This window comes from Bufo bufo, chromosome 3 (genome assembly GCF_905171765.1).
Source record: "Bufo bufo chromosome 3, aBufBuf1.1, whole genome shotgun sequence".
Classification (NCBI taxonomy): domain Eukaryota; kingdom Metazoa; phylum Chordata; class Amphibia; order Anura; family Bufonidae; genus Bufo; species Bufo bufo.
Genome location: NC_053391.1, coordinates 119,061,610 through 119,088,455, shown reverse-complemented (window position 1 = coordinate 119,088,455; position 26,846 = coordinate 119,061,610). Strand labels below are relative to the sequence as shown.

Sequence of the window (26,846 nt, the reverse complement as noted above, 5' to 3'; positions counted from 1 at the left end):
AATACGTGGACGTTTGGGGGTCCAGATAAAGGTATTAAGTAGCTTATTAATGCCATGAAAAAAAACGAGGACGGGATACATACACTGCGTGCAGAATTATTAGGCAAATGAGTATTTTGACCACATCATCCTCTTTATGCATGTTGTCTTACTCCAAGCTGTATAGGCTCGAAAGCCTACTACCAATTAAGCATATTAGGTGATGTGCATTTCTGTAATGAGAAGGGGTGTGGTCTAATGACATCAACACCCTATATTAGGTGTGCATAATTATTAGGCAACTTCCTTTCCTTTGGCAAAATGGGTCAAAAGAAGGACTTGACAGGCTCAGAAAAGTCAAAAATAGTGAGATATCTTGCAGAGGGATGCAGCACTCCTAAAATTGCAAAGCTTCTGAAGCGTGATCATCGAACAATCAAGCGTTTCATTCAAAATAGTCAACAGGGTCGCAAGAAGCGTGTGGAAAAACCAAGGCGCAAAATAACTGCCCATGAACTGAGAAAAGTCAAGCATGCAGCTGCCAAGATGCCACTTGCCACCAGTTTGGCCATATTTTAGAGCTGCAACATCACTGGAGTGCCCAAAAGCACAAGGTGTGCAATACTCAGAGACATGGCCAAGGTAAGAAAGGCTGAAAGACGACCACCACTGAACAAGACACACAAGCTGAAACGTCAAGACTGGGCCAAGAAATATCTCAAGACTGATTTTTCTAAGGTTTTATGGACTGATGAAATGAGAGTGAGTCTTGATGGGCCAGATGGATGGGCCCGTGGCTGGATTGGTAAAGGGCAGAGAGCTCCAGTCCGACTCAGACGCCAGCAAGGTGGAGGTGGAGTACTGGTTTGGGCTGGTATCATCAAAGATGAGCTTGTGGGGCCTTTTCGGGTTGAGGATGGAGTCAAGCTCAACTCCCAGTCCTACTGCCAGTTTCGGGAAGACACCTTCTTCAAGCAGTGGTACAGGAAGAAGTCTGCATCCTTCAAGAAAAACTTGATTTTCATGCAGGACAATGCTCAATCACACGCGTCCAAGTACTCCACAGCGTGGCTGGCAAGAAAGGGTATAAAAGAAGAAAATCTAATGACATGGCCTCCTTGTTCACCTGATCTGAACCCCATTGAGAACCTGTGGTCCATCATCAAATGTGAGATTTACAAGGAGGGAAAACAGTACACCTCTCTGAACAGTGTCTGGGAGGCTGTGGTTGCTGCTGCACGCAATGTTGATGGTGAACAGATCAAAACACTGACAGAATCCATGGATGGCAGGCTTTTGAGTGTCCTTGCAAAGAAAGGTGGCTATATTGGTCACTGATTTGTTTTTGTTTTGTTTTTGAATGTCAGAAATGTATATTTGTGAATGTTGAGATGTTATATTGGTTTCACTGGTAAAAATAAATAATTGAAATGGGTATATATTTGTTTTTTGTTAAGTTGCCTAATAATTATGCACAGTAATAGTCACCTGCACACACAGATATCCCCCTAAAATAGCTAAAACTAAAAACAAACTAAAAACTACTTCCAAAAATATTCAGCTTTGATATTAATGAGTTTTTTGGGTTCATTGAGAACATGGTTGTTGTTCAATAATAAAATTAATCCTCAAAAATACAACTTGCCTAATAATTCTGCACTCCCTGTATAGGCACTGTCCTAAAAGTATATAAGATTTTTGGAAGAGTTAGCATCTAAAATGTTGCTATGCGACCCACCCAAGATATTTCTTGTTTATTGAACTGGAGCAGATCCTTCCCCACTACCTCAAGCAAGGGGAGATAGTTAAGGCGGTATAGGAGCTTGATTTTATTAGTAACCTTGGTACCTAAATACTGAACACATTCTGTTTGCCAGCTTATAAAAGGAGTATTTCCCTTCTTTTGGATGATTTCCATCACCGCAGGTAAGGAAAGTTCTGGTGAACTGAGTGTCAAAATGACATCATCAGCATACAATGAAAGTTTATGCGACCTTCCCCCAATATCAATACCTTTGACCTCTTCAGAGTTACGGATAGCCTGGGCTAGGGGTTTAATGGAAATATAGTTAAATATAAGAGGGGAAAGAGGGCATCCCTGTCGGCTACCATTGGTGATTGTGAATGGAGATGACAGCATTATTTACATATACACGGTTACTATATAGTGCTTTCACTGCACCTAAGAAGGGGCCACACAAACCCATTGTTTGAAGCACAGAGAAGGCAAAAGACCAGTTAATACGATCAAATGCCTTTTCGGCATCTAGGGTGACCAGCACTGCTCCCAATCCTGACCTCTCAATCTGGTCAACTATGTTCATAACCCGCCATGTGTTACCAATTATTTGTCTGCCTCTGATCAATCCAGATTTGTCACAATCTATTAGCTAGGATAGAATGGGCGCTAAACGGGTGGCTAAGGCTTTGGCATAGATTTTTAGGTCTGTATTTAGTAGGGAAATGGGCCTAAAGTTTTGCGGAGTGTCTGGTGGTTTCCCTGGTTTCGGCATGGTAACTATAACTGGTTTCGGCATGGTAACTCCGATGGGAAGGATCCGGCATGGTAACTCCGATGGGAAGGATCCGCTAGAAAACCCTTTCTGTAATGCCTCCTGCATGAAGGGAAGGAGGATATCTATAAAGGTCTTATAATAACTATTAGAAGGGCTTTCTGGTTGGGAAGAGAGTCTTATTTTCTTAAGCTCATTTGTAGAGAGAGGGGTACTCAATAGATCTAATTGTTCAGCTGAGATATGTGGAAGGTTGAGACTACTCAGGAAGGCCTTAATGTCTGTCAGGGAGTTGTAGGGGGCATTTGGGGAGGGGTCTAAAAGAGAAGAATAGTATTCCATAAAGCTGTCATCTATACCCTAGGGATCCATAATCATCAAGTTATCTTTAGAGGGTCGTATGTAAGTAATCCTAGACTTAATCGTCTGAGATTTCACGCGCTGAGCTAACAGTCTACCTACTTTATTATTTTGAGAGTAGTATTTAGCTTTAACCTTTTGTAGGTTTTGTTCATATCTATAAAGGAGGCAATCTTTAAGTTGGAGTCTGAGGTCTTTTAAATGATCTGAAAATACAGGGGTGGATTTATTCTTATTCTCCATGTCCTTAATAGAGGCCAATAGCTCCGAAATTCTTATTATCTCTGGCTTTCCTTGCAGTATGGCTCAGTTTAATAAAAACCCCTCTAATGAACGCCTTATGGGCGGTCCACAGTATTAACGGACAAGAAACTCAACCCACATTATATTGGAAGAATTCACGTAGGGCAGCCTCAAGGTCAGCTTTATATGTTGGTTGAGACAATAGGAATGTACACTGCTCAAAAAAATAAAGGGAACACTTAAACAACACAATGTAACTTCAAGTCAATCACACTTCTGTGAAATCAGACTATCCACTTAGGAAGCAACACTGAGTGACAATCAATTTCATATGCTGTTGTGCAAATGGGATAGACAACAGGTGGAAATTATAGGCAATTAGCAAGACACCCCCAATAAAGGAGTGGTTCTGCAGGTGGTGACCACAGACCACTTCTCAGTTCCTATGCTTCCTGGCTGATGTTTTGGTCACTTTTGAATGCTGGCGGTGCTTTCACTCTAGTGGTAGCATGAGACGGAGTCTACAACCCACACAAGTGGCTCAGGTAGTGCAGCTTATCCAGGATGGCACATCAATGCGAGCTGTGGCAAGAAGGTTTGCTGTGTCTGTCAGCGTAGTGTCCAGAGCATGGAGGCGCTACCAGGAGACAGGCCAATACATCAGGAGACGTGGAGGAGGCCGTAGGAGGGCAACAACCCAGCAGCAGGACCGCTACCTCCACCTTTGTGCAAGGAGGAACAGGAGGAGCACTGCTAGAGCCCTGCAAAATGACCTCCAGCAGGCCACAAATGTGCATGTGTCTGCTCAAACGGTCAGAAACAGACTCCATGAGGGTGATATGAGGGCCTGATGTCCACAGGTGGGGGTGGTGCTTACAGCCCAACACCGTGCAGGACGTTTGGCATTTGCCAGAGAACACCAAGATTGGCAAATTCGCCACTGGCGCCCTGTGCTCTTCACAGATGCACATGTGACAGACTTGACAGAGTCTGGAGACGCCATGGAGAATGTTCTGCTGCCTGCAACATTCTCCAGCATGACCGGTTTGGCATTGGGTCAGTAATGGTGTGGGGTGGCATTTCTTTGGAGGGCCGCACAGTCCTCCATGTGCTCGCCAGAGGTAGCCTGACTGCCATTAGGTACCGAGATGAGATCCTCAGACTCCTTGTGAGACCATATGCTGGTGCGGTTGGCCCTAGGTTCCTCCTAATGCAAGACAATGCTAGACCTCATCTGGTTGGAGTGTGTCAGCAGTTCCTGCAAGATGAAGGCATTGATGCTTTGGACTGGCCCGCCCGTTCCCCAGACCTGAATCCAATTGAGCACATCTGGGACATCATGTCTCGCTCTATCCACCAACGTCACGTTGCACCACAGACTGTCCAGGAGTTGGCAGATGCTTTAGTCCAGGTCTGGGAGGAGATCCCTCAGGAGACTGTCCGCCACCTCATCAGGAGCATGCACAGACGTTGTAGGAAGGTCATACAGGCACGTGGAGGCCACACACACTACTGAGCCTCATTTTGACTTGTTTTAAGGACATTACATCAAAGTTGGATCAGCCTGTAGTGTGTTTTTCCACTTTAATTTTGAGTGTGACTCCAAATCCAGACCTCCATCGGTTGAAAAATTTGATTTCCATTTTTTTATTTTTGTGTGATTTTGTTGTCAGCACATTCAACTATGTAAAGAACAAAGTATTTCAGAAGAATATTTAATTAATTCAGATCTAGGATGTGTTATTTTTGTGTTCCCTTTATTTTTTTGAGCAGTGTATTACTACGCCAAAGGGAAGCATGTGGGGTTGCATACGATTCCTGTAATGACAGCGTGATAGTTGCGTGGTCAGACCATTTGATTAAACAAAAATATTATTTCAGTTCTGTATTAGGAATGTCCTCCGGAATGCTCCGGAATTTGATATTATTCCTACGGGGTCTGTCCACAAGGTCATTGATTTTAGCTTTAATTCTCTGTAGATCCTCAGAGAGATCATTGTGGTCATCTACTAGATTATTATGAGAGGATACAAATTCTCCCATCTTGTTTTCTATATGGGAGACTCTGGGTAGTAATCGTTGAATGGTAGATTTGATTGGGCCTAGCCAGGACTGTAAGTCCGCATGAAGTGATTTGCTTACCTTCAGTAGCATATCTTTAATAAGGGTGCCCGAGGCAGGTTGGTTAGAGGCCTGGAATTGTTCCAGATTTGGAGCTAAATAGGTGGGTTCTGAAGGGGTGAAGTGCTCTCTCACCTTCTGAGGGGACACCGAAGGCTCCTGGAGTCGCGGTATGTGCTTTTCTGGGCTGCCTGTGGAGAACAAACATGGCGTCTGCCACGTCGGTGAGCGCTCCTCTGCAGGGCCGGGGCCTTGTCCTTCTGGCCGCTGCTTGCCTTGTTTAGCCGGCCTTTGTTTCCTCCCCTCCATAGCTGGATGAGTTGAGGGCACCTCGGGGCTCTGCTTTGCATCTGGAACCTCTGCGGGGGAGACTGCACTGGGAAGTGCATTGTTCGGCGGGGAAGCTGAGCCGTGAGAGCCATGCAGGGACGCCGGGGAGGGGGGAAGGCCGGACTCCTCTCTCTGTCTTTCCCGGTCAAAATAAATGTTTAATTTGCCCTGCTGCTGCCTGGTTCTCTTTCCTCAGGTCATCATGCGGAGAGGTGATGAGTAGGACCACTTTAAACTTCTTCTATGAAGACTGTAGGCAATTTTAATGTCGCTGGGTGCAGGAGCTCTTGCTTCAAGCGGCCATTAGCTTCGGCTGCCAAGCCACGCCCCTCGACATGTTCCCTTTAGGATGTATACAAAATGTACACTGATGCCTTCATCTTGTGTCAAGTAACTGTACTCATGGCCCATCTACTAAATAAAATAGTTTAAATCCTTTTCTACCAAGCTCTTCACAGTGCTGCACCACCTCCGTCATCTCCGTCTACTACCCTTATTGTGCTCTCCATTCTGCCAGTGATCTAAAACTAACGTCTACCATAACTTAAACCTCACATTCCTGACTCAAAGACGTTACTTGAGTTGCACCAGTTCTCTATAATGTGATACTTTGGACAATCAGATTAATTCCCAATATTCAGTTGTTTTGTTGTGGATTCTAGGATCCGAGAATAAATAGGCTTAAACATTATCCAAGTGAATAAAAGATTTACTGAACAGTGATATACAAACAGTCCCTTAACCTCACGTCACTTCTTGGGAAACCCCTACGTTGCTGGCTAGCACCCAATATGGTGAGACAAAGACAGGGTGGCATTCTTAAAGGCTATTACATGTAGGTATCTATGTCTTCAGTTCCCTACTAGGATGTGCACAGAATGTTCCAGTATATTACAGTCCTCATGTCAAAACGAATCAGTTAGGAATGTAATATAGTTCAGAGCTATCCTAGGTCTTGGTATCTGTGAACTGCTGTGAATAGTCTTAAAGTGGAAAAAACACTAAATGAACCCTTACATACACACCAGTTTTAACCCCTTCAGGGCCTTTGTTTTTTTTCTGTTCACCTTGTAGGTGTATGTATACTTGTTTTTGTGGGACAAGTTGTATTTTCTAATATCATCATTTAATATTGCATAAGAAGTAGTGAGAAGCTGGTAAAAAGCAATTCTGTCACAGTTTTATGGGTTTTGTTTTTACCATGTTCATTATTTGTTAAAGGGTTTCTATCACTTCATATGACATAATTAGCTGGCAGACACTAGCGATCTGCTAGTGTCTGCTCTGGTCAACCATCCTACTATAATCACTTGTGGGGCAGCGGTTTAGCTAAAAAACTAACTTTTATAAATATGCTAATGAGCCTCTAGGTGCTATGTGGGCGTCATTAGCACCTAGAGGCTCCGTCTACCTTCATACACAGCCGCCGCCCAGCACGTCCCTCCAGCCCGCCCATGTCCTCCTCCGTGTGACGCAGCGGCCGAATTCTCGCGCATGCGCCGTGCGCGGCTGTATTCGGCGCATTAGAGATGTCTGAGCTCGGAGCGGTCAGACATTCAATGCGCATGCGCGGCTGTATAGAGGCTCATTAGCATATTTATAAAAGTTAGTTTTTTAGCAAAACCGCTGCCCCACAAGTGATTATAGTAGGATGGTTGGCCAGAGCAGACACTAGCAGATCGCTAGTGTCTGACAGCTAATTATGTCATATGAAGTGATAGAAACCCTTTAAAACTGACCTGTCACCTTCATTCTCCTGGTCAGTATGATTGCAGCAATACCAATTTTTTTATATTTTATTTTTTTATGTTTTAATATTTAAAAAACTTAAAACTTTGAAAAAAATTATTTTTGTTTCTCATAATTGCCATATTCTGATCCATAACTTGTTTATAGTTATGTCTATGGAACTGAGTGAGGAACAAATTTTTGCAGGGCGATCTGAAGTTTTTTATTGATCTCATTTTGGAGTGCGTGTGTCTTTTTTGACCATTTTTATTTTTGGATAGGAGATGAAGCAAGCAATGAAAAAAATGAATCCGCAATTTGGATTCTACCCCCCCCCCCCCTCCCTCCATGATGAATACATTTATATTTTAATAGTATGGGCGTTTTGGGACATAATGATACCTATGATCTTTATTTTTTTTATTTTTTATATTTAATATGGGTAAAGGGGGATGATTTGAATTTTTATATATATTTTTTTATATTTTTAAAAAAACCTTTTCAAAAGGACTTGAACATGCAATCTTCTCCCATAGACTGCAACATATTACCATTGCAGCCAGTGAGAGAGTCAGTGTGTTCTGCAGTGCTCCATAGTAACATCGCTGTGGCAGGCATCGAAGCATCTAGCAGGCTCGAGGCTACCACAGCGAACAAACAGCTCCCTCAATCATAGTGCAGGGAAGCCGTTCGGGCCTTGGGAGAGCAGCCTCCCCTTGGGGAAAAGCCTCTGAGATGCTGTGGTGACAATTGACCAATGCATTAGAGGGATTAAGTGTCTGTGATCGGTGTTATCCCTGATCCGGGTGTCTGCTGTGTGAAACAGCAGAAACAGGCAGCTATGTAGCAGGCACCATATTTAAATATTGTACTTCCGTCGTACATGTATAGCGGAGGTACAGAAGGGGCTAAGCATGCCCAAAAAACATCTTTTTAGGGTGACACATTTCCTATTCTGACTTTTGTCCATCTATTCCCCTGTTAAATTATTCCTTAGGACCTGATTCCTTCATGCAACACTGTCCCTCTTTGGCCTCTTTCACACGAGGGTGATGGATTAAGTCCGAATGCGTTCCGGATGTGTTCAGTTAAAAACGTGCAATTTTGCAAGCAAGTTCAGTCAGTTTTGTATGCGATTGCGTTCAGTTGTTCCGTTTTTTCCGTGCAAGCATTTTGATGCATTTTTCACGCATGTGATAAAAAACTGAAGGTTTACAAACAACCATCAGTAAAAAACGCATCGCATTTGCTTGCGGATGTAATGTGTTTCTCATGCAGCCCCATTCACTTCTGTGGGGCCAGGGCTGCGTGAAAAACGCTGAATATAGAGCATGCTGCGATTTTCACGCACCGCACAAGTGATGCGTGAAAAACAACGCACATGTACACAGCCCCATTGAAATGAATGGGTCAGGATTCAGTGCTGGTGCAATGCGTTCACGTCACGCATTGTACCCGCACGGAAAACTCGCTCATGTAAAAGTGGCCTTACTCCATGTATTTAAACGCGCTTTATACTGTATCAGAACTATATAAAAACAAAATGAGTACATCCAAAATGAAGATGAAAGTTATCAGCTTGGCTCATAAATAATCCAGTGAGGTTCTTCCTCCTTTATTGCATGTCTAATTTTTTAAGTGACCTGAAATTGCCATTGGAGAGCATGAGATTGTAATGCAAATATTAAATTACCAATAGTCCCCATTAGACACTGATTTATAAATTAGTAATGTGAGACTTAATGTAATAGTTCATGAAGTAATTATTACAATCCCATTATTTTTTGTAATACATTAAATATTGATGTGCAATCTATTATAAGCTATTATGTCTCTCCAAGGCATTATATCACCTGGGTGCTTTGCTGGCAATGCTTTTGGATAGACAGGAAAGGTAGATTCTTCAGTCACAACCTTGCACAGGTATTCAGATCCAGCACATATTGATTAGTTTATCTGATGGTCCTAAGGACTTTTTCACACGGGCGAGTATTCCGTGCGGATGCGATGCGTGAGGTGAACGCATTGCACCCGCACTGAATACCGACCCATTAATTTCTATGGGGCTGTTCAAATGAGCAGTGATTTTCACGCATCACTTATGCGTTGCGTGAAAATCGCACCATGCTCTATATTCTGCGTTTTTCACGCAACACAGGCCCCATAAAAGTGAATGGGGTTGCGTGAAAATCGCAAGCAAGTGCAGATGCGGTGCGATTTTCACGCACGGTTGCTAGGAGACGATCGGGATGGAGACCCGATCATTATTATTTTCCCTTATAACATGGTTATAAGGGAAAATAATAGCATTCTGAATACAGAATGCATAGTAAAATAGCGCTGGAGGGGTTAAAAAAAATAATAATAATTGAACTCACCTTAGTCCACTTGATCGCGTAGCCGGCATCTCCTTCTGTCTCCTTTGTTGAATAGGACCTGTGGTGAGCATTAATTACAGGAACAGGACCTGTGATGACGTCACTCCGGTCATCACATGGTACGTCACATGATCTTTTACCATGCTGATGGATCATGTGATGACCGGAGTGACGTCATCAAAGGTCCTGTAACTGTACTTAATGCTCACCACGGGTCCTATTCAACAAAGGAGACAGAAGGAGATGCCGGCTACGCGATCAAGTGGATTAAGGTGAGTTAAATTATTATTATTTTTTTAAAGGGCTTCTGTCACCCCACTAAAGTCATATTTTTTTTTTGGGCTAGTTAAATTACTTATATTGCGATATATGAAAATATAATGGTCTTACTTACTTTGATTCAGCAGTTTCTTCTAAAAACGAAGTTTTATAATATGTAAATTAGGTCTCTACCAGCAAGTAGGGCGGCTACTTGCTGGTAGCAGCTGCAGAAAACCGCCCCCTCGTCGTGTTGATTGACAGGGCCAGCCGGGATCTCCTCCTCCGGCCAGCCCTGTCGGCATTTCAAAAATCGCGCGCCTGTGTTCATTCGGCGCAGGCACTCTGAGATGAGGAGGCTCGCCTCCTCAGCACTCCCTCAGTGCGCCTGCGCCGATGACGTCTTCTATTTCGGTGATGTCATTGGCGCAGGGGTGGGGTGACAGAAGCCCTTTAACCCCTCCAGCGCTATTTTACTATGCATTCTGTATTCAGAATGCTATTATTTTCCCTTATAACCATGTTATAAGGGAAAATAATACAATATACAGAACACCGATCCCAAGCCTGGGTACCAAACATGCGCGATTTTTCGCACGCGGAAAAATCGCGGGTGTTCCCGCAACGCACCCGCACATTTTCCTGCAACGCCCGTGTGAAACCAGCTTTAGGGTTGAAAAAGCAGCAGAGGACCACAATGCATGTGAATATTGCTTGCCATGGCAGTGCTTAATAGGAGATATTACATATTCTGTTAATAGAATAACATAGTACATTATACAGATAACATTGCATTGTAGAGAATGTCATGGGTTTGAGTGGTAAGGGCATGTGCTCTAAAACACAAAAATATAGTAAAGTAGGTTTATAAGTTGTCTTTTTATGTCACGTTATTAAACATTCATTTTAACCATTTCTTCATTAAATGTCTTTTTTTGGGGAAAGCCAGATAAATGGTTGCATTTATGGCATCTACATAGCTGTCCGAGAGGACTAGTTAGAAAATCTGTCTAGGTATAAAGTTATGCATTCCCCACTCCAGTCTTATAACTGAAGAGCCTGGGAAAGCTGCATGAGAACCCCTTTGAAAAGAGCTACAGAGGTCCGATTGGTTATCAAGTCTTTCTAGAAGCAAATATATCTAGCTGAATAAAATAGAATATCATATGAATCTTGAGAATGAAGATGCTGCAAGCTTGCTGTAGCACAGTGTGCCCTTCAAAGTGTTACCTGAACAGTGGAGCTCCCTGCGGTGCAGAGAACGCCAGCACGGCCCCATTTACTTGAATCAAACTTTGCTGCAGTTCCCTGCACGCCAGATGTCTAGGAGCTCCTCCGTACAAGGAAAACTTTGAAGGAGATGCAACACCAAAGCTGGATTTACACGGTTTGATTTTCAGGCTGATTATCAGGAACGAATGTTCGTATGAGCGCTCATTCGCAATAATCGGCCCGTGTAAAGATGTCACAGATCACCCAGTGAATGAGCAAAACGCTCGTTCATTGGGTGAAGTGATCTTTCTTGCGGACACTCAGTAGTCATTTCTAGGCTGCAGATCTGCTGCGCAGAAACAATGAATTTGTATGCGAATGAGCCGATGGCTGTAGCCATCACTCGTCCCCATACAGTGGAGGTGATTGCTACATGTAAATGCAGCTCTTCACCTCCATGAGCAACCAGTTATTAGGAAGGAAAAGAGCTGGACCATAAAAGTCGAGCAGGCTTGTGAACGACAAAGGGTGCAGAGGCACAACCAGGCGTGATATTAATCCTGTTTTATTTATAGACGACGCGCTTCGGGGTGCGTGACCCCTTTATCAAGTCTAAAAAAAGTATATAAAAAAGAGAAATGGAGGGTAGAAGATAGGCGTAGTATACACTTGTACGTATGTGTACGCACAAGTGAGGCATAATCCGCTCATAATTGAATAAATGAATGAGCAGGAGAGTTAAAAGAGTAATACTAATACATATACACACATGGAACATAAATAAATAAATAGATTAAAAGTACATTGATGATTCACTGTTCAAATAACTAAGAAGCGAGTAGATGATAAAAAACAGCTTAGGCAACAATAAATAAATATAAAATATGTGTATAATTAAATACAGTGTGTAAAATAATAATATAGTATATAATAACAAATCTAAATGAATGGCCCGGATGTGTGTATGTGTGTGTATATATATGCACACGCACGGCAGCGCACATATACATACCTTTCCTTCACACATGTCCTCTCATTTACGGATACACCTCCTAGAACATCAAGCACACTTAATAACGACACCACAAGCGTGTATCTATGATATATACTATGTCCTACTACGGAGACGTCCGGCCCATTCATTTAGATTTGTTATTATATACTATATTATTATTTTACACACTGTATTTAATCATACACATATTTTATATTTATTTATTGTTGCCTAAGCTGTTTTTTTTGTCACCTACTCACTTCTTAGTTATTTGAACAGTGAATCATCAATGTACTTAGTTTTAATCTATTTATTTATGTTCCATGTGTGTATATGTATTAGTATTACTCTTTTAACTCTCCTGCTCATTTATTTATTCAATTATGAGCGGATTATGCCTCACTTGTGCGTACACATACGTACAAGTGTATACTACGCCTATCTTCTACCCTCCATTTCTCTTTTTCATATACTTTTTTAGACTTAATAAAGGGGTCATGCACCCCGAAAGGCGTCGTCTATAAATAAAACAGGATTAATATCACGCCTGGTTGTGGCTCTGCACCCTCTGTCGTCCACAAGCCTGCTCAACTTTTATGGTCCAGCTCTTCTTCTACACAATATTTACCTGACCGGCGACTTGGCTCCCGCGTAAGGTCATCAGACGAGTTTGGCTGCACCAACCAGTAATCTTCTTGTTTGGCCTTAATTGTGGTTGCACCCAGTTTGGTGCAACCGAAAAAGGTGAGCACATTACCATCACCATAAACATCCTCTCCTTGTCAACGCAGAGGATCAGTGGTCAAGTGCCCCGCAGGGACACATCACCGCTGAGACCAGTGAATGGCTGCAGTGGTCAATATGAGCATGGACAGGACGTCATCGGTTCTGGTCTGCCATAGTGCAGCAGCGAGAGGAACAAGAGCCTTGGCACTGGAATACAGCAGCATTCAGTAGGTAAGTGGGTCTTTTTCTTTGTTTTACACAGTATCTCCTTGCGGACTAATTTTTTGTTGGGGTCGGACAACCCCTTAAAACTTTGGATTGGAAGCCAACTGTTGCCCCGCATTGTCCATATCCTGAATCTTTGACTCTTATGGAGATTTTCAATCTCTCAAATCAAACAAGCAACTTGCCAGGGGCAGACTTGACATAGACTCTACAGGGAAAGGCCTCCTCATGGCCGCTGGCGGGGTACATAAAGATCTGATTCTCTTAGCATTATTCATGTAGGAGCATCAGGAACTTATGCACCTGGCCAGTGGCTGCAGATGCCCTCCTGAATTCAACTGTATTGCCGTCCTTAGGACGATTATACAGTTGCACAATGTGCTGCAGGCAGCAGTATTTGTGCTGCACTGTGGTATCTGGTTCTGCTGGGGCGGTATTTTGTCCTGCACTACAGTATTGTTTGCTCCACCTACGTCTCTTGTTCCCACCTACTTGTGTTGTCCTACCTTCTGTCAGATTGGACCCACCTAAAACACAGGGTCAATTATAGATAACCATAGTGGTCTTCAGCTGTAGGATACTGGCTTCAGATTCAACATTCTGTATGTGCATATCTCCCGCGCTTTAATCAACAACCATGGTGAGTGATCGGGGAAGCCCGGAGTCTTAACTTCCAGACAGCATTAAAGTCACTGTAGACAACATGCTATGTTGTTTTAGCAGAGCTGGCAGCACTTAAGGGAGGTGAAGACACAAATGTAATAATATCAGCTCACGCTTAGTGTCATCAATTAGCGCTGTTTACTTCTGGAATCTGGTGGAATTCCCAGTTGCCTTTTGGAAAGGTGGGCAATGCTGCGCGCTGTAAGCAAATTACTCTCATAACTCTTCCTGCAAGTATGGACAGGAGCAATAAAGATGGATCGACTCCTTCTGCACAGCATAAGAAAAGAGGGCTTATCATTAGACGGTTATCAGGGGAGAAAAACAGAACTGGATCGCACATCCACAATGCTATGCTTAGATCTAATTAAACTCGCTCCTTAGCGCCATATTAAAGTGTACAGCCCCCCATACTGCATGCTGTACCAGAGGCATTAGTGTACATTTTGATCAAAAGGCATAAGCCCACTCACCACGTCAAGGTCGCCTCTTTGAGTGGGACCTACTCTGACAAGGTGCAGCACAGTGCGGTGACAAAGCGGCACTGCCCTAGTAGGCGGCAGGACCCAGGAGTCAAACAGCAACCCTGGTGTCCGACAATGCCACCCATGGTCCTGGGTCCCACCAACCGACCAGCACAGCGCCACAAAAACAAAGGCCACACGCAGTACTGAACCATGTGAACAGTTGTCTAACACAACATGTCCATTGCTATCAGGAGCTACAGGTCAGTGACCACTAATATGCAGACTGCTGTGAAATTAAAACCACCTGTGCCGAATGGGAGGAGTGCTGATACCAGTAATAAAGAAGAAAGATTCAAGGGCAGTGCCGCTTTGTCACCGCACTGTGCTGCGCCTTTTGGTCAGAGTAGGTACCACTCAAAGAGGCGACCTTGACGTGGTGAGTGGGCTTATGCCTTTTGATCAAAATGTACACTAATGCCTCTGGTACAGCATGCAGTATGGGGGGCTGTACACTTCAATATGGCGCTAAGAAGCGAGTTTAATTAGATCTAAGCATAGCATTGTGGATGTGCGATCCAGTTCTGTTTTTCTCCCCCTGACATATGTTATCATTTGACTGCACCTCCATTATATCTGCTATTCCCATCCTCCTAGCTGATAATCCCGTACAAACATACAGTATATAGCTTCAAAACCATGAGTTTCTGATAAATGAGCATTAAAACAAGTATCAGTATATACAGTATACAATAGTTAAAGGGGAATATTCTATATTTTTCAAACCAGCACCTGGAACTGAATATTTTTTAAATTGCATGTCATTAAAAATTCAGTATAGCCACTGAGTTATTCTCTGAAATCTATCTGTATAGCGCCACCTGCTGTTTGCTCTTTTTCTCAATTCTCTGTCCAGCTCACTGAGGCTGACATACATGCTCAGTTCCATCCTTCAACTGCCAACAACTGGACCCCCTGAGATGCCAGCTTGAAATAAATCTAGCAGAGCAATTGCAGTAATGAACGTGGAGATCTCTGGATCCATGTGAGGTACAGGACTGGTTCTAGCTTTGTTAGAAAGAGACTGCGGGGATATATTGTCATTCATCAAGCTACCATTGGAATCCAGGGACAAAATAAAGAATTTATTGAATTTTGTAGAAATTGGCAGTTTATGAGTTGGGAACATCAACATTATTAACAGGGTTCATGTTAATAAGGGGAATAATAAAGGCTGAAAATGAATGGCTGGCTGATAATGATTCCCAAAACCTCTCCATGCCCAGAATGCGGCACTGAAGAGGACATGGAGGGATCCCTAGTGTCATACCGCCAGTGCTGAACTGAAGTGAAAGGGTACGGGCCATCGATATGTGATCGTTGGGGATCTAAGGATAGGCCATAGCGTAAAAATCTTGGAAAACCCCTATAAAATTGGAAGTTGCTTAGTGGTCTCTTTGAACTTTTCTTTTACACCTACAGTGGTCTTGGGGGGAGGGTTGAAAACTGGTTTACTGAAGCTTATTGATCTAATTCTAAATTAAATTTAGTCTCTCAGTTTAGTAAATATAATACAAACTAGTGAAACTAGTGTCAGTTGGAGATCAGAGTGGTGGTCACATGACACAGCTGAGGATCAGAAGGGAGGTTATAACTCACAGATACGGTCACTGGTAAGGAGATTACCTTCACTACAAATGACATCATGTACCTTTCTAACAGGTCAAAGTATAAAAACTTTTGTGGGAGTGCGTCTTTAAAATAAGTTCATTTTGTACAGCTCGAGCAATGAACTTCATACAGCGGCATGTAATGTAGTAAATCCATTTGTCTGAAAGCATCGTTTTCTTAATTGCCTCTAGATTCATGGTAGCATTGCGCCATCAGTCCCTTTTCAGTCAATTCCTGACCTCATTTAAAAGCCTTACATTATTCTGTTTCCAAGGATTTTGAGGCAATGAAAAAACATCTTTACTGCAAATTGAGGATCTATGTGCGTTACACTAGGGAGGCGTCAAGAGACATGATGTTGTTTTAATATTTAAAGCCATATGTTCTCTTTTGAGACTGCCACACACATTATTTGCAGTTGTCAGGTCCAGGGCCAATGCCAAGACAGTTTTCTGCAAATATTCTTGGGAATTTCTTTATAAACATTGATGCATATCTCTATGGCAGAAGTGACAAATGCATGGAGAAATATAAGCAGCAGTTCATGTTTATGGCCTGCAGTAACTGGCACAGTTCAATCCTATGTGCAGACTTTAAGGGGGTCATTTACTATCCAGAAATACGTCTAGGCGTATTTCTGGCACAGATTGCAATCTGTATCTTTTCCCTGCTCACGCCAGGTCTAAAAAAGGCAGCATGGAAGGGTCAGCAGGCCTTGGCCGTCCATCATTTTCTACGCCTGTTTCAGCAAGGAAGCTGTCTTACATTTAGACCGGCGCTGGATGCGCCAAAGTTATGTACAGGCCAGCTCCTCTACATAACTTTGGCGGACCCAACGCCAGCTAAAGGGGCTATTAGGGCCGGTCTTAATAAATGACCCCCTAAATTTATTCATTCAGGGGGTCAATTATGAAGCTGAAATATGCCTATATTAGACTAACTGGTGTGCTGCAATCTGCGACTTCTCCCCGCTCACCCAGGTCTAAAAAAGTGCGCAGGGAAGGGGATGGGCCGGCAGACCCGTCTCATTTGCCAATTTCTACGCCTGTTTCAGGCATAGAAACAGGTCTAAAGGTAAGACTGCTAGGAAGCGGTCTTACATTTAGAAGCGGCGCTGGATCTGCCGAAGTTATAAAGAGCCAAGGCCTCTTCATAATGCTGGCGGATCCACCGACAGATATAGGGCTTATTAACGGTGTCTAAAACGCCGGTCTTAATAAATGACCCCCTAAGTTTCTAAGATAGAGTTCAGGATTCAAATTTGGAGGGATTTCTCCCCCTTTATTCCACGGGCGGACAAACCATATTTGCTTCCTGTGCCACTGCACACTTCCCCAGAAGGTAGCGGGCATCACTGGTACCTAAAAAGCTGCTGCCTGTTAGACTACATGTAATGGACCATTTCCTGTCTGTTTACTCCGGCCTAAATAAGTATGATTTCTATATGTTTTACTTTGAACTGATATCAGAGCAGAAGGGTCTCAGAGTAATAGACTAAAGAAAGGGGTGTAATTACAGGTAAGGCTACTTTCACACCTGCGTTCGGTGCGGATCCATCTTGTATCTGCACAGACGTATCCGCACCGATATTGCAAACGCTTGTATCCCTTCATAACGGATCCGTTTGCATTATTCATTCAAAAGAAAGTCTACGTCAAAAGGGATCTGTCTTGACTTACATTAACCACCTCAGCCCCCAGTGCTTAAACACCCTGAAAGACCAGGCCACTTTTTACACTTCTGACCTACACTACTTTCACCGTTTATTGCTCGGTCATGCAACTTACCACCCAAATGAATTTTACCTCCTTTTCTTCTCACTAATAGAGCTTTCATTTGGTGGTATTTCATTGCTGCTGACATTTTTACTTTTTTTGTTATTAATCGAAATTTAACGATTTTTTTGCAAAAAAATGACATTTTTCACTTTCAGTTGTAAAATTTTGCAAAAAAAACGACATCCATATAGAAATTTTGCTCTAAATTTATAGTTCTACATGTCTTTGATAAAAAAAAAATGTTTGGGTAAAAAAAAAATGGTTTGGGTAAAAGTTATAGCGTTTACAAACTATGGTACAAAAATGTGAATTTCCGCTTTTTGAAGCAGCTCTGACTTTCTGAGCACCTGTCATGTTTCCTGAGGTTCTACAATGCCCAGACAGTACAAACACCCCACAAATGACCCCATTTCTGAAAGTACACACCCTAAGGTATTCGCTGATGGGCATAGTGAGTTCATAGAACTTTTTATTTTTTGTCACAAGTTAGCGGAAAATGATGATTTTTTTTTTTTTTTTTTTTTTTCCTTACAAAGTCTCATATTCCACTAACTTGTGACAAAAAATAAAAACTTCTATGAACTCACTATGCCCATCAGCGAATACCTTGGGGTCTCTTCTTTCCAAAATGGGGTCACTTGTGGGGTAGTTATACTGCCCTGGCATTCTAGGGGCCCAAATGTGTGGTAAGGAGTTTGAAATCAAATTCTGTAAAAAATGACCTGTGAAATCCGAAAGGTGCTCTTTGGAATATGGGCCCCTTTGCCCACCTAGGCTGCAAAAAAGTGTCACACATCTGGTATCTCCGTACTCAGGAGAAGGTGGGGAATGTGTTTTGGGGTGTCATTTTATATATACCCATGCTGGGTGAGAGAAATATCTTGGCAAAAGACAACTTTTCCCATTTTTTTATACAAAGTTGTCATTTGACCAAGATATTTATCTCACCCAGCATGGGTATATGTAAAAAGACACCCCAAAACACATTCCTCAACTTCTCCTGAGTACGGGGATACCAGATGTGTGACACTTTTTTGCAGCCTAGGTGGGCAAAGGGGCCCATATTCCAAAGAGCACCTTTCGGATTTCACTCCTCATTTTTTCCTGAATTTGATTTCAAACTCCTTACCACACATTTGGGCCCCTAGAATACCAGGGCAGTATAACTACCCCACAAGTGACCCCATTTTGGAAAGAAGACACCCCAAGGTATTCCGTGAGGGGCATGGCGAGTTCCTAGAATTTTTTATTTTTTGTCACAAGTTAGTGGAAAATGATGATTTTTTTTTTTTTTTTTTTTTTTTCATACAAAGTCTCATATTCCACAAACTTGTGACAAAAAATAAAAACTTCCATGAACTCACTATGCCCATCAGCGAATACCTTGGGGTCTCTTCTTTCCAAAATGGGGTCACTTGTGGGGTAGTTATACTGCCCTGGCATTCTAGGGGCCCAAATGTGTGGTAAGTAGGTAAATGACCTGTGAAATCCGAAAGGTGCTCTTTGGAATGTGGGCCCCTTTGCCCACCTAGGCTGCAAAAAAGTGTCACACATCTGGTATCTCTGTATTCAGGAGAAGTTGAGGAATGTGTTTTGGGGTGTCTTTTTACATATACCCATGCTGGGTGAGATAAATATCTTGGTCAAATGCCAACTTTGTATAAAAAAATGGGAAAAGTTGTCTTTTGCCAAGATATTTCTCTCACCCAGCATGGGTATATGTAAAATGACACCCCAAAACACATTCCCCAACTTCTCCCGATTACGGAGATACCAGATGTGTGACACTTTTTTGCAGCCGAGGTGGGCAAAGGGGCCCATATTCAAAAGAGCACCTTTCGGATTTCACAGGTCATTTTTTACAGAATTTGATTTCAAACTCCTTACCACACATTTGGGCCCCTAGAATGCCAGGGCAGTATAACTACCCCACAAGTGACCCCATTTTGGAAAGAAGAGACCCCAAGGTATTCGCTGATGGGCAAAGTGAGTTCATGGAAGTTTTTATTTTTTGTCACAAGTTAGTGGAATATGAGACTTTGTATGAAAAAAAAAAAAAAAAAAAAAATAAGCATTTTCCACTAACTTGTGACAAAAAATAAAAAATTCTAGGAACTCGCCATGCCCCTCACGGAATACCTTGGGGTGTCTTCTTTCCAAAATGGGGTCACTTGTGGGGTAGTTATACTGCCCTGGCATTTTCCAGGGGCCCTAATGTGTGGTAAGTAGGTAAATGACCTGTGAAATCCTAAAGGTGCTCTTTGGAATATGGGCCCCTTTGCCCACCTAGGCTGCAAAAAAGTGTCACACATGTGGTATCGCCGTATTCAGGAGAAGTTGGGGAATGTGTTTTGGGGTGTCATTTTACATATACCCATGCTGGGTGAGAGAAATATCTTGGCAAAAGACAACTTTTCCCATTTTTTTATACAAAGTTGGCATTTGACCAAGATATTTCTCTCACCCAGCATGGGTATATGTAAAATGACACCCCAAAACACATTCCCCAACTTCTCCTGAGTACGGCGATACCAGATGTGTGACACTTTTTTGCAGCCTAGATGCGCAAAGGTGCCCAAATTCCTTTTAGGAGGGCATTTTTAGACATTTGGATACCAGACTTCTTCTCACGCTTTGGGGCCCCTAGAATGCCAGGGCAGTATAAATACCCCACATGTGACCCCATTTTGGAAAGAAGACACCCCAAGGTATTCAATGAGGGGCATGGCGAGTTCATAGAAATTTTTTTTTTTTGGCACAAGTTAGCGGAAATTGATATTTTTAATTTTTTTCTCACAAAGTCTCCCGTTCCGCTAACTTGGGACAAAAATTTCAATCTTTCATGGACTCAATATGCCCCTCACGGAATACCTGGGGGTGTCTTCTTTCCGAAATGGGGTCACATGTGGGGTATTTATACTGCCCTGGCATTCTAGGGGCCCTAAAGCGTGAGAAGAAGTCTGGAATATAAATGTCTAAAAAATTTTACGCATTTGGATTCCGTGAGGGGTATGGGGAGTTCATGTGAGATTTTATTTTTTGACACAAGTTAGTGGAATATGAGACTTTGTAAGAAAAAAAAAAAAAAATTCTGCTAACTTGGGCCAAAAAAATATCTGAATGGAGCCTTACAGAGGGGTGCTAAATGACAGGGGGGTGATAAATGACAGGGGGGTGATCAATGACAGGGGGGTGATCAATGACAGGGGGGTGATCAATGACAGGGGGGTGATCAGGGAGTCTATATGGGGTGATAACCACAGTCATTGATCACGCCCGTGTAAGGCTTCATTCAGACGTCCGGATGCGTTTTGCGGATCCGATCCATCTATCAGTGCATCCGTAAAAATCATGCGGACATCTGAATGGAGCTTTACAGGGGGGTAATCAGGGAGTCTATATGGGGTGATCACCACAGTCATTGATCATGCCCCTGTAAGGCTTCATTCAGACGTCCGGATGCGTTTTGCGGATCCGATCCATCTATCAGTGCATCCGTAAAAATCATGCGGACATCTGAATGGAGCTTTACAGGGGGGTAATCAATGACAGGGGGGTAATCAATGACAGGGGGGTGATCAGGGAGTCTATATGGGGTGATCACCACAGTCATTGATCATGCCCCTGTAAGGCTTCATTCAGACGTCCGGATGCGTTTTGCGGATCCGATCCATCTATCAGTGCATCCGTAAAAATCATGCGGACATCTGAATGGAGCTTTACAGGGGGGGTAATCAATGACAGGGGGGTGATCACCACAGTCATTGATCATGCCCCTGTAAGGCTTCATTCAGACGACCGGATGCGTTTTGCGGATCCGATCCATGTATCAGTGCATCCGTAAAAATCATGCGGACATCTGAATGGAGCTTTACAGGGGGGTAATCAATGACAGGGGGGTAATCAATGACAGGGGGGTGATCAGGGAGTCTATATGGGGTGATCACCACAGTCATTGATCATGCCCCTGTAAGGCTTCATTCAGACGTCCGGATGCGTTTTGCGGATCCGATCCATCTATCAGTGGATCCGTAAAAATCATGCGGACGTCTGAATGGAGCTTTACAGGGGGTTGATCAATGACAGGGGGGTAATCAATGACAGGGGGGTGATCAGGGAGTCTATATGGGGTGATCAGGGGTGATTAGGGGTGATCAGGGGCTAATAAGGGGTTAATAAGTGATGGGGGGGGGGTGTAGTGTAGTGTAGTGGTGCTTGGTGCTACTTTACTGAGCTACCTGTGTCCTCTGGTGGTCGATCCAAACAAAGGGGACCACCAGAGGACCAGGTAGCAGGTATATTAGACGCTGTTATCAAAACAGCGTCTAATATACCTGTTAGGGGTTAAAAAAAACACATCTCCAGCCTGCCAGCGAACGATCGCCGCTGGCAGGCTGGAGATCAACTCTCTTACCTTCCGTTCCTGTGAGCGCGCGCGCCTGTGTGCGCGCGTTCACAGGAAATCTCGCGTCTCGCGAGATGACGCGTATATGCGTGACTGTGCGCAGCGCTGCCACCTCCGGAACGCGATCCTGCGTTAGGCGGTCCGGAGGTGGTTAAAAGTCAATGGGGGACGGATCCGTTTTCAATTGCACCATATTGTGTCAGTAAAAACGGATCCGTCCCCATTGACTTACATTGTGTGTCAGGACGGATCTGTTTGGCTCCGCATCGTCAGACGGACACCAAAACACTGCAAGCTGCGTTTTAGTGTTCGCCTCAAAAGCGGAACGGAGACCAAACGCAGCCAAATTAATGCATTCTGAACGGATCCTTATCCATTCAGAATGCATTGGGGCTGAACTGATCCGTTTTGGACCGCTTGTGAGAGCCTTGAAACGGATCTCACAGGCGGGCCCAGAAACGCCAGTGTGAAAGTAGCCTAATCTGTCACCAGAAATTTCAGGCACAATTTTGATGTATGTCATATATGAAAATAGCCATCTCACAATGGCAGAAAACAATAAAATTGTTTGAGGCTTTCACCTAATATTGCTAAAAAAAATAACTTCTTCTTGGTAAGAAAACGTTAAAAGATAAATATCGTATTTGTCATGAAAAAAGACTCAACGTCTCTTTAACAATGTAAAAAAAATTTAGAGCTGCAAAAATATCAGAAAAGTTCTACTAATGTCTATTTTTCCGCCACTTCCATCCTTCTATTTTCTATATGTTTCAGACCTGGTCTTTCTTCACAACTGTACACCCAAGAGCATTTTAGTGTCTTCTTTATACTATTGCAGCTAGCACCAGCATTTGGCATGTAGTATTTAAAGCTGTCCATATGACATATGCAACGGGCCCATTAAGCCACGCCTGGGGTATCCCTTGCACCTTAGGAGGTTTCTACAAAATATGTCCCTCTTATAGAGCAAGTAAACGTGACGCCAGCTGCGGTTAAGCAGCGGAAGGACAGGGGTCCCTTTGTAGATGGTAATATTGGTACCCAGGCCAGAGGTAGGATTGCCAGAGTGGTGCAGGGTGGCCTACAATCTCTGTAGATGTTATATACACGTGTCACGGTGTTCCTACCTGGATATCCGTGGATCCCAGACGTGATGTGGTCTGAAGCAGTGCAAAAGGAGGTAGTTGAACTTGGATGATGAAGAAATAGAATAAATGTAGTCCAGACTTGTAGTAACGTTGAACAGTTGATTTTACTTGGCATAAATTGGTAATTCAAACAGCTTCCAAACAATATCTTGGTCATCAGCAGGTATTGGCTTAACTTTAGCAGGCAAATACTTATCTGCAACAATCTCAGCTCTGCTATGCGGTAGCTCTCTCAACTCTGCTATGCTTGGCTGGATAAATAGGAAACTCTTCCTCTTCTGCTGGAACTTAAGTTAGCTGAAGTCAGTCTCTTACTTATAATCCTAGGAACTTCTTGTCCTGGCGTTGGAGCACCTCAAGCTCTAGCTTCAGCTTGGATGAAGGCAATGCAAGCCGAGGAGGGGACAAGCAACCATGTAGATATCGCAGGCAGGGCCTGCAGGCCTAGCAGAGCAGGCAGTGCTCTGCTAGCCGACACACAACCTCTCCATAAGGAGGATTGACTAGACACTCACTTCTAAGTAACCAAACTCCTCCCTCTCTAGAGAGGGCTAGAAGAGAACAAGGAGGTTCCTCTCCAGGGAAGCTAATACTGCCAATGTTACTGCCATCTGCTGGTAGACCAGGCAATTACATGAACATAACCAGTTTCAGGAATAAATATGCACATTAGGCGATGAAACAAAATACATTAGATGCTATACATTAGCACATAGTAGACGCTAGCAAGGTGCCAAAAGAAGTGGTAATGGCACTCCGGGACATTACACATATACAATATGATTTTGCTGAATTGTAAGATAGACTATAGAAAACAGTAATGTAACTAGCCATTTCATACAATCAGCTTTTCTGTCTGCATTGGCACTAGTATAACAGAAAAGGACTTACACCTAATTGCCTTTTATAGCATCCGATATTTGGGACCATGATGTGCTTGAAGGCACAACATTCAGACTTCTTGACTGGGCAGTCCTACCATGTGCTAGAGATCTGACAACCTTTCTGTGTTACCCAAATTTATCTTGAGGAATAACACATGATGCAGAAATAGCTGCCCATTAATAATGTGATGCTGGTCATGTGAATTTACTACTAGAATGGCCTATCTCCTTAATAAGGTCCTGTCATCTCACCTAACATGTCTGTTTTTAGTAAATGCTCGTTTTCCCTGTGAAATAACAATCGTGGTGCATCTTTTATTAGAACTCACTGTTGTGCCAATTGTGTTATTCCTCCTGGAATAAATTGCTCATGTAATAAATTGACAACTGGGTGGTACCATTCCTATTCTCTGATACTGTCAGCACTGACTGAACAGTGTGAGACTGTGTAGGGACTATTGTGGGTCTGTACTTGTAGGCGGGGACAACAGTGATACCACAAAGGCTTCAACAGGTTAAAAGAACAAATAATACTTTATCTTGGTCCAAAACGGCATCAGTGGCATCGAAATTCAGCTGTCAACTTTGAGCACTCCACATGCATTGCACATAAACCACAAAAAGGAAATAACTTGCCGATCTGGGCATTAACTAAACATGGTCATCAATTCACCTAGGTAGTTTTACCAAACTCTGGGAGATCAGGCTTTACACAGCCACCAGGTCAACCAGCTCCCAGGCATTGACACTGAATGAGCATTTCAGCCCTGTATTTATTCCCACAGTAACAAACACAGCAGCTACACCTGGCTTTGCCTCAGGCTACAGGGAAGTTGTGTACTGGAGTGGGGAGGTAATGGCAAATCTCACTACCAACACCTATCTATTTATAAAAATACAACCTATAACACACTTTAAAGAAAAGTGCCTTAGCAAACTACAATTTGCTGAAACAGCACATCTTTTCTGGATTCATTTTACCCCATCCATTAACATTCTGGGTGAGATATACACCAAACCTCATGTTATAGGACAGGGGTGCACAACTTTTTCTGGTTGAGGGTCACATTGTCAGCCTGAACCAATTACAAGGGCCTAAAATAAAACTTAAAGGGGTATTACCAACTGAAATACTATATTTATGGCATATTGAACATACAGTATATATCATAAATGTTTACTTGCACTTCTTGTACTCCCATCTAATGGGAGAATACATGAAAGATACATGTGAGCAACTACAAGACATAGACATACATGTCTGTTACCAGATGGTTGGGGGTCGCACAGAATGGTATCGAGGGCCGCATGTGGCCCCCTGGGTCACAGGTTGTGCACCCCTATGATAGGACATACCCCTAACATCCAGTTGTCAAGGTATTCATAAATTTCTAGGAGGAATAACAGGAATGACACAACACAGAATTGTAAGAAAAGGTGCTCCACACTTGTTACTTCATGGGTGATGATGAACGCATTTACTGAATCGGACAAGTTAAAGACAACATGTCCACTTTAATTTATCTGAACATGAAAAGCCAATTTCACCCTTAATATGAAGATTTGTACTTTATTATGAAAAAATCATTTCTATTAGTGTTCGCAAATAGATTTGACGTGTGGATTCCCATTACATTTCAAATCAGTTATGGCATAACTTAACGACTAAGCTACTGTACCTTCAGCCTTAAATGCTCATTTCACATGATTTTATGTTCTTGACTACCATTTTAGGCATTTACCAGCTTTAGCGACTTTGAAGCTTTAGCAGTGTGCCATATAAAGTCTAATCTATGGGCATTATAACAGCAGAAAATCCCTCAGTCCATGAGGTCCAGCTGGGAAAAGTGTGATCCTCCAATCGTTATGGCAGGAAGAAGAAAAAATTTTGGTAACCAAAACACATTGGGTACAAAAGCAAAAATGAAAAATTTAAATCAAACTCATCTAGGCACAAACATTGCGAATGACGTAGCACAGCAGCATGTAGGCTAGGTGATGGTCAGATGCTAAGGAATAGTATGTAAAACCGCAGGGACAGAAAACTTTCTTCTTCCTCCCACATTGCACACATATTCCTGTACAGAAAATATCATGTACACAGCTACAGACTAAGCTCATTAGGGTTGAAGCAAAGGAATCGGTTCTCCTGCCTGCAAAAAGCCTGTCGTAGATTATATGTACAGTAGCTGCATTTGTGGGGTCTCTCCTTTCCAGGGCAGGGCTGATGCCTTTTAAAGACGTCCCACACTGATGCAGGACGCCTTTTTGGAAAACACTGCAAAACTTTTCTAATTGAAAACAATAGGATCAGTTTTGTCATCAATTTTCATCCAACTTTTATATAAAAAGCTGGAGGAAGTGGAGCTTACATGAACAAGGCCTCGTACAGATCAGGAACATTCCTCGCTGAGTATTTTGCATCAATATGTAAAAACAGTTGTTTCATTGAAAAAGGATGCATATTGATTTAAAATTTAAGAAGTTTATCAAATTTCTTAAAGGGGTTCTCCGGGAATTTATTATTGATGGCCTATCCTCAGGATAGATCATCAATATGATTTTGTCAGGGGTCCGACTCCCGACAAGCCCACCGATCAGCTGTTTGATGAAGCCAAGGTTCTCACTGGAGCTCTGGTGAGTGCCACGGCCTCCTCACAGCTTACCATGCACAGTGCGTCCATTTGATAGCATCTGTGGTTGGAATCACAGCTCAGCCCCATTCACTTGAATGGGACCGAGTTGCATCTAGGCCTTGTGACCGAT

General features: G+C 42.9%; 1 protein-coding gene and 1 long non-coding RNA gene across 3 annotated transcripts in view; one reads left to right on the top strand and one right to left on the bottom strand.

Annotated features, from left to right (window-relative positions):
- Positions 1-26,846, top strand: part of SGSM2 (small G protein signaling modulator 2) — a 385,744-nt gene that overhangs the window by 191,668 nt on the left and 167,230 nt on the right. The gene's annotated exons all lie outside the window — the stretch shown is intronic.
- Positions 559-25,295, bottom strand: LOC120994724. The gene is made up of 4 exons (XR_005777460.1): positions 25,115-25,295; positions 6,941-6,947; positions 5,783-5,787; positions 559-571 (listed from the first exon to the last, which is right to left on the bottom strand). It is a non-coding gene; the product is annotated as an uncharacterized LOC120994724 (long non-coding RNA).